Raw genomic sequence first — 6889 nt, forward strand, 5'->3', positions numbered from 1 at the left:
AGCATATGCCTTCGCTGCCCAGGGCATGGCAGGGAGTAGCAGTTCATTATGTTACCAGTTGGATGCCCAATAGAGTGTCAACACAGGTATATAAACCCCATCTAGTGCTTGGGCCCATGCCATTTGGGAAACTCTTTCCTTGTCTGTCATTCTATCCAGCCTGTCAGGATCTCCCTCTGCAATATGTAACAGAGCATTGTGGTAAAGGTAAAGGTAAAGGGACCCCTGACCATTAGGTCCAGTCGTGACAGACTCTGGGTTTGCGGCGCTCATCTCATGTTATTGGCTGAGGGAGCCGGCGTACAGCTTCCAGGTCATGTGGCCAACATGACAAAGCCGCTTCTGGCAAACCAGAGTAGCGCACCAAAATGCCGTTTACCTTCCTGCTTGGGGCGGTACCTATTTATCTACTTGCACTTTGACGTGCTTTTGAACTGCTAGGTTGGCAGGAGCTAGGACTGAGCAATGGGAGCTCACCCGTCACAGGGATTCGAACCGCCAACCTTCTGATCGGCAAGCCCTAGACTCTGTGGCTTAACCCACAGCGTACAGCAAGAGATTTGTGAGCCCTTCACTGACTAGCGGCAGGTGGAGAAGACATGGAACATCTGCTATAAATAATAATAATAATAATAATAATAATAATAATAATTTATTCATACCCCGCCCATCTGGCTGGGTTTCCCCAGCCACTCTGGGTGGCTTACAACCGAATATTAAAAACAGTACAGCATCAAACATTAAAAACTTCCCTAAACAGGGCCGCCTTCAGTTGTCTTCTAAAAGTAAAATAGTTACTTATTGCCTTGACATCTGCTGGGAGGGCGTTCCACAGGGCGGGTGCCACTACCGAGAAGACCCTCTGTCTGGTTCCCTGCAACTTGGCTTCTCGCAACGAGGGAACCGCCAGAAGGCTGCATCCCAAAGAAGAAAATAAAAGGATACAGTATTGTGGACAAGAGCCCACAATCCCTACCGGAGCTTGCAGCCCTTTTGTTTTAGTGGAATCATCACAGGGCGTCTGAAGTCAGCATAATCTAATCTTAAAACAATCAGGTGCAAGGATTTTGCTGTCCCTCCTCTGATGGCAGTGACACACAAATATATCAAATAGAATCATAGTATTATATCACAGTAAGCTGTAGCTTATTAAAATAATTTCCCTCTCCTCCCATACATGGGCACACAACATGCACACACCCATACTTTCTGTGGAAGTGAGGTTCCTGAAAGTTAGTGAGAGAAGATGATAGTTTTTAGGTCCTTTAAAGTGCCACTTGGGTTGGAGGAGTGGGGCTTATGTGCAATGGCTATTGTGGATCTGCTACCACGGATAAAGCTGCAGTATATTTAAGCTCATGGACGCAGCATCTGTTATTGGTTGCAAGTTGATTGGTTGGTAAAGACAAATGTCTCTTTTCTGAGCAAGCCACATGAGAAAGCACTGTGTAGCAGGGTTAAGGAGGGACTGTCATTATTGGGAATCTGCTGTCACCTAGTGGGTGTTACGCAGCACTGCAGATGATGATTCTGTGCCAAGCGCTATTCTACCCTGCCTTGTCCTGATTCTATAGATAGGCATTTGTGACACACCCAGCTGGAAATGAAATCCATGGATATTTGAAAAACAGGAACAGAAAAGTTAAGATAAACATGTGCTCCTGGATGTGTAAACAAATCACTCACAGAATGATATTAATAACCAAGAGAAGGGGAACACATTCACAGACAGCTATTGGAGGCTGCAATGGTGGTGGTGGGTTGCAGGTGTACATTTTTATTCCATATATATGTAATCTTCCCAACCACCATGTAGATTACCATTTTATCATATGTGGTCTGCATATGTACATTGTACATTTTATTAGGTGGAAGGGATATTCATACAGGAGAAATGTTGGAGAGGGTGAATAGATACATCATGAGAAGCAAACAGATACTGTTAGTGGGATGAACAAGAGTAAACCAAAATGTTAGTGAAACATATGAAGGAAAAGAGAACTAGAGGGAAAAACAGGTCTATTGATAGAGGAAAAAGTAAAATATTTGGGGATATGGCTAACAGCAAGGAACTTAAATTTGTTTCACGGTAATTATGTTAAAACATGGAGAGAAATCAAGAACAAGTTGGAAATATGGGGAAGAATGAAACTTTATTAGGAGGGGTCTCAGTCATAAAAATAAATGTTCTGCCGAGGATGACTTTTTTTTATATTTCAGACAGCTCCAGTGATCGGTAATGCAGGATGCTTCAAGGAATGGCAAAGAAACATAATAAAAATTATCTGGCAAGGGAAGAAACCAAGAATAAAATATAAAATTTTAATTGATGCAAAAGAAAGAGGTGGCTTCTCCCTGCCAGACTTAAGACTATACTTAAGCATCCTGTCTTTGCTGGTTAAAGGAGCGGTTTTTATTGAAGAATACGCAGATTTTGGATCCTGAAGGACAGAAGAAATTTGGCTGGCATGCATATTTGTGGCATGGGAAAACTAGAATGCATAAGGTTTCACCAGTGCTTTTTCCCCCCTAAAAAGATGTTTAGGGGTACTCTCATTTTTCTACTCATATTGAAATGCTCAACAAGGCCAAACATAGATTCACAAAATGTTTAGGGGTATGCATACCCCTGCACCACCCCAGAAAAAAGTGCTGGGTTTCACCAACCATATACAGTAATTAGTAAAAAAAATATATAGAGTATGGGATAAATATAAAAAACTTGCTGGGGGAAAAACATCAATGTGGCACTCACCAGTAGAAGTCATATTGGTGGGGGGAAAAGAATATGGACACGGACTGGGTAACATACCCGTGTTTCTCCAAAAATAAGACAGTCTTATATTTATTTTTCCTCAAAAAAAAACACGGTAGCTTATTTTCAGGGGATGTCTTTTTTTAAAATTAAGTATGGTACAGTTTAACCTACAAGGTTAAACTGCCTATCACTATGGCTTATTTTTGGGGTATGCCTTATTTTCGGGGTATGGCTTATTTTCGGAGAAACATGGTATAGGGAGTTGCTAATAGAGGTGAAAGGGGAGGTTAAACGAAAAAGTTTGAAGAAATAGATAAGTGGAATATTAAGTTGGCTACAATATTGCCAATTAAATGAGATATTTAAGATAGAGAAAAAATGTATTTACAACTCAAACCTCCCAATTAGAATAATCAAAAGGTAATGTCTAAAATGTATAAATTATTATTAGAATGTGAAACAAAGGATGAAATGGTCAAATCATCAATGATACATTGGGCAGTGGATATAGGTTATAATCAATCAATCAAGCTTTATTACGGTCATATACCAGCTATTAAAAATAAAGATGCTTTTCAAGGCTATGGGAGTTGTCATTCGGGATGGATATAAGAGTCTATGAGTTTGAAGGAGCTATGTTTCCAGAGGGAGGGTCTAGCTGGCTTTTCCCCTGGTGCTGCTCAAAGTTCTCAGTTTCGTACCCGAGCGGAGGAACTACTTCCCACAGTCCAATACCGAGTTTGCTATTCCAATGGCTGTCTTGTTCTTGGGGGGGGGGGACTGGTCCTGCGTGCAGAATCTGGCTACCGTCCGAGTTAACTTTTGCTCCTTTCCTAATAGTAGGGCCTTTAGTTTGGTCTTATGGTATCTGGGAGGTCGGCCAGGCTCTCCAGAATGGGGGCGATGGTATCTCTGTGTGCCTTATCGAACAGAGGGCATCTTAAAAAAAGATGTTCGGGGCTGCCTACTTCCCCCAATGGGCAGGAGCAGAGTCTCTGCTCGTATGGGATCTTTCTGAAGGAGCCTAACAGCACTGGCGAGGGCAATGCCGAGCTTCGGGCGAGCGTAAAGGCTCTTCTTGAGTTTCTGGATTCAAGGTAAAAGAGATACGCTGCCGGGGCAGCAACGTATTTCTCGTTTTCAGCTATATTGGAATCTGGGGACCTCATGCTGTCTAGCTGTCTCTCTGTGTCCACAATTTTTTGTCTGACCTCGGATCTCACTTGGTCTATGCCCATGGCCAATAGGGCTTGGGGTGAGAAGCCCAGTTTCCGGAGAGTGACCTGGACCTCAAACTGCCAGCCAGACTGAAATTGGTCTCGAAGAATCAGAGGGGCCAGACCTCGAGGGTGTGATTGTAGGGTCAGCCATTTATAAATTGAGGTAAGTCTGATATGAGCCTCAACCCTCATATGCCCTGTTTCTAATCTTACCCAGGCGTTCAAGACGCACCTGGGAACCTGCAGTAGGGCTCTGAGAAATTTTGATTGGACTCTCTCAAGTAAGATGAAGGAAGGGGAAGGTGGGCCCAAGAAGGTCCCATAGGTGAGCTGGGACAATGTTTTGGCCTTGTATAGTTTTAAGGCCGCAGGGACGTAAAAGCCTCCTTTAGGTTGCAATATTGATATGGCAGCATGGGAAAGAATTTGGAAAGATTTAACATTTACAGCATGCTACACTTTAAAAGAAAACTACATGGTGATGTATAGATGGTATTTGACGCCTAGCAAGCTGGCAAAAATGTGTAAGGCTGAATCCAATATATGTTGGAAATGTAAAGAGAAAGAAGGAACCTTTTTCATATGTGGCGATCTTGTAAGGTTGTAGAAGCCTTCTGGGAAATGATTTATAATGAATTGGGAAAAAAAATGTTTAAAATAACTTTTGTAAAAAAAACAACACCCCAGCTTTTCTTTTAGGTATACTTGGAGAAGAGGTGCCGAAAGACAAACAAAAAAACATGTATGCTACCACAGCTACCCAAATAATATATGCCCAAAACTGGAAAGAGGAGCTGACCCGTTTTCTGTACCCAGTGAGTGTTCAGCCTCCTCTTCTGGGGGTTATGCTTCTTCAAAACAATCAGACCTAACTCTGGGGGTGCGGGAGCAGTGTTCATCTTTTGCCACCCAAGGTACTAGCACAGAGGACTTTTTTTTTAGCCGTTTAGGTTGATAATGAGAACTTTGACCCTACCCTCACATGTAATCTAGCTAGAATAATCCATGCCTTAGTAACCTCCCTTTTAGATTACTGCAAGGTGCTGTATGTGGGACTGCCTCTGAAAACTCTCCAGGAACTTCTGTTGGTGTGCAAAACAGGGTCTGTTCCTGTAACAGGACTGTGGTCTGATCCAGCAGGGGTCTACTTATGTTATTGCTTCTTGTGCAAAAAAATTGAGAACCAGTTCTCTCCTCCCCTGAATGTGCCCTCATGGATGTTATCCACATGGGCAAACGTGAGATGCAGGAAGAGGTGGCCTGCAAAACCCAAGGGCCAGAAGGAAGCCATGGAGCTCCAGCCAGTAGCTGCTGTGCCATTGTTCCAGACAGCTCCATTCTGAATCAAATGACCCTACCAGGACCTGCTAAGACAGGCCTCTGCCATGGAAATCCTCTTCAGAAGCAAATCTCATAACACTAGAAGAGTCTGCTGGATCATGCCAATGGCTGATCTGGCGCAGCATCCTGTTCCCAGTGTGGCCAACAAAATGCCTGTAGGAAACTTGCAAGCAGGACCTGAGCACAAGAGCACTCTACTCCCCTGCTTTCCTGCAACCTCACCCTTCCTGAGACAGGGTGCTTCAGCCACCAACTAAAGGTCATCACTGGGAGGGGTAAAATTGAATAGCCACCGGGATTGACAATCTGACTCTAATGTGGCAGGAGCTACTCGAAGGGACGTAGGTAGAACTTGTCCTAAGGCACTACTTCAATTCAGATTATAAATCATCATTGGAAGGGACCCAGAGGGACATCTACTCCAGCCGCCTGCAATGCAGGAATCTCAATGAAATCCTACATGACAGGTGGCCATCCAACCTCTACTTAAAAGCCTCAGGAAGGGGAAACCACCACCTCTCATGTCTGTTGAACAGCTCCTACAGGATTTCCTGTTTTGCAACTTGAATGCAAGCTTGCTCCATCCTCCATGTGACAGACCTTTAGATATTTGAAGATAGCCATCATACAAAGGCCAAGCAGTTCCATCTCCATGGGAAGGAAAGTAGGGAATAGAAAAAAGAATGGCAGCTAGCTGCCTGCTGCACTTTGGCTTGTGCTTGTCTGCAAGGATACACCTGGAGAGAACCTCACTAGGCAAAAAGGTCTTACAATGCCATGTAGAAGCCTTCTAGTGATGTTCCAGTAGCTCCCCCATTCAAGACACCACCAACTACTCACTTAAGGAGCTGAGGTATTCTGCCCTTTGCTGAAGTCCAAATTGCCTACTGCATCTGAAGCCAGCCTATTTGTGCTGGCTCCCTAAATAATGCATTAGGGATTCTACAGACAGCAACTGAATAAAGCTCTTGGCCATGCTCAGGGCCTAGTGAATCCTCTCCTGAAGTGCAGTGAACTGCACTACTGCAGCTCTAGCATTCGGTTTAATAACTCTTCAATGCACTTTACACTTGCTTGTATCTTTATTCAGGAGGAATGCTTTCTTACCAAAGCCACCAGAAGTGGAGAAACAGAACCAAGAGAGACAATCCAGAGAAAACAAGAGGTGAGAATAAAGCAAAGAAAGTGAAAAACCATCAGACAGAGCTGAGAATGTAGGAGAAACCACTACTGTATCCCATACTAGGAAGGAAATTGATGTGGCAGTAGGGGACTGGCTATGTAGTTGCTTGGGCATATGATCAATTTCTTTTCCTGGAGTTCTGCTGGCACACTTGCAGTCTTCCTAAATCTTTATTTGTTAATCCCCAGATGGATATATTCCCGTACCGCAACCCCAATTATGTGATAGAGCTCAAAAGTGTTGTCAACAGGATTGCTGGTGTCATGGGAACTAGGGCAGTAGGTGCCATTTTTTGCATAAAAGTATACCATACATTTAGGGATGCGGGTGGTGCTGTGGTCTAAACCACAGAGCCTAGGGCAGGCATCCCCAAACTGTGGCCCTCCA

Source organism: Zootoca vivipara, chromosome 2, assembly GCF_963506605.1.
Source record: "Zootoca vivipara chromosome 2, rZooViv1.1, whole genome shotgun sequence".
In the NCBI taxonomy this organism is placed as follows: domain Eukaryota; kingdom Metazoa; phylum Chordata; class Lepidosauria; order Squamata; family Lacertidae; genus Zootoca; species Zootoca vivipara.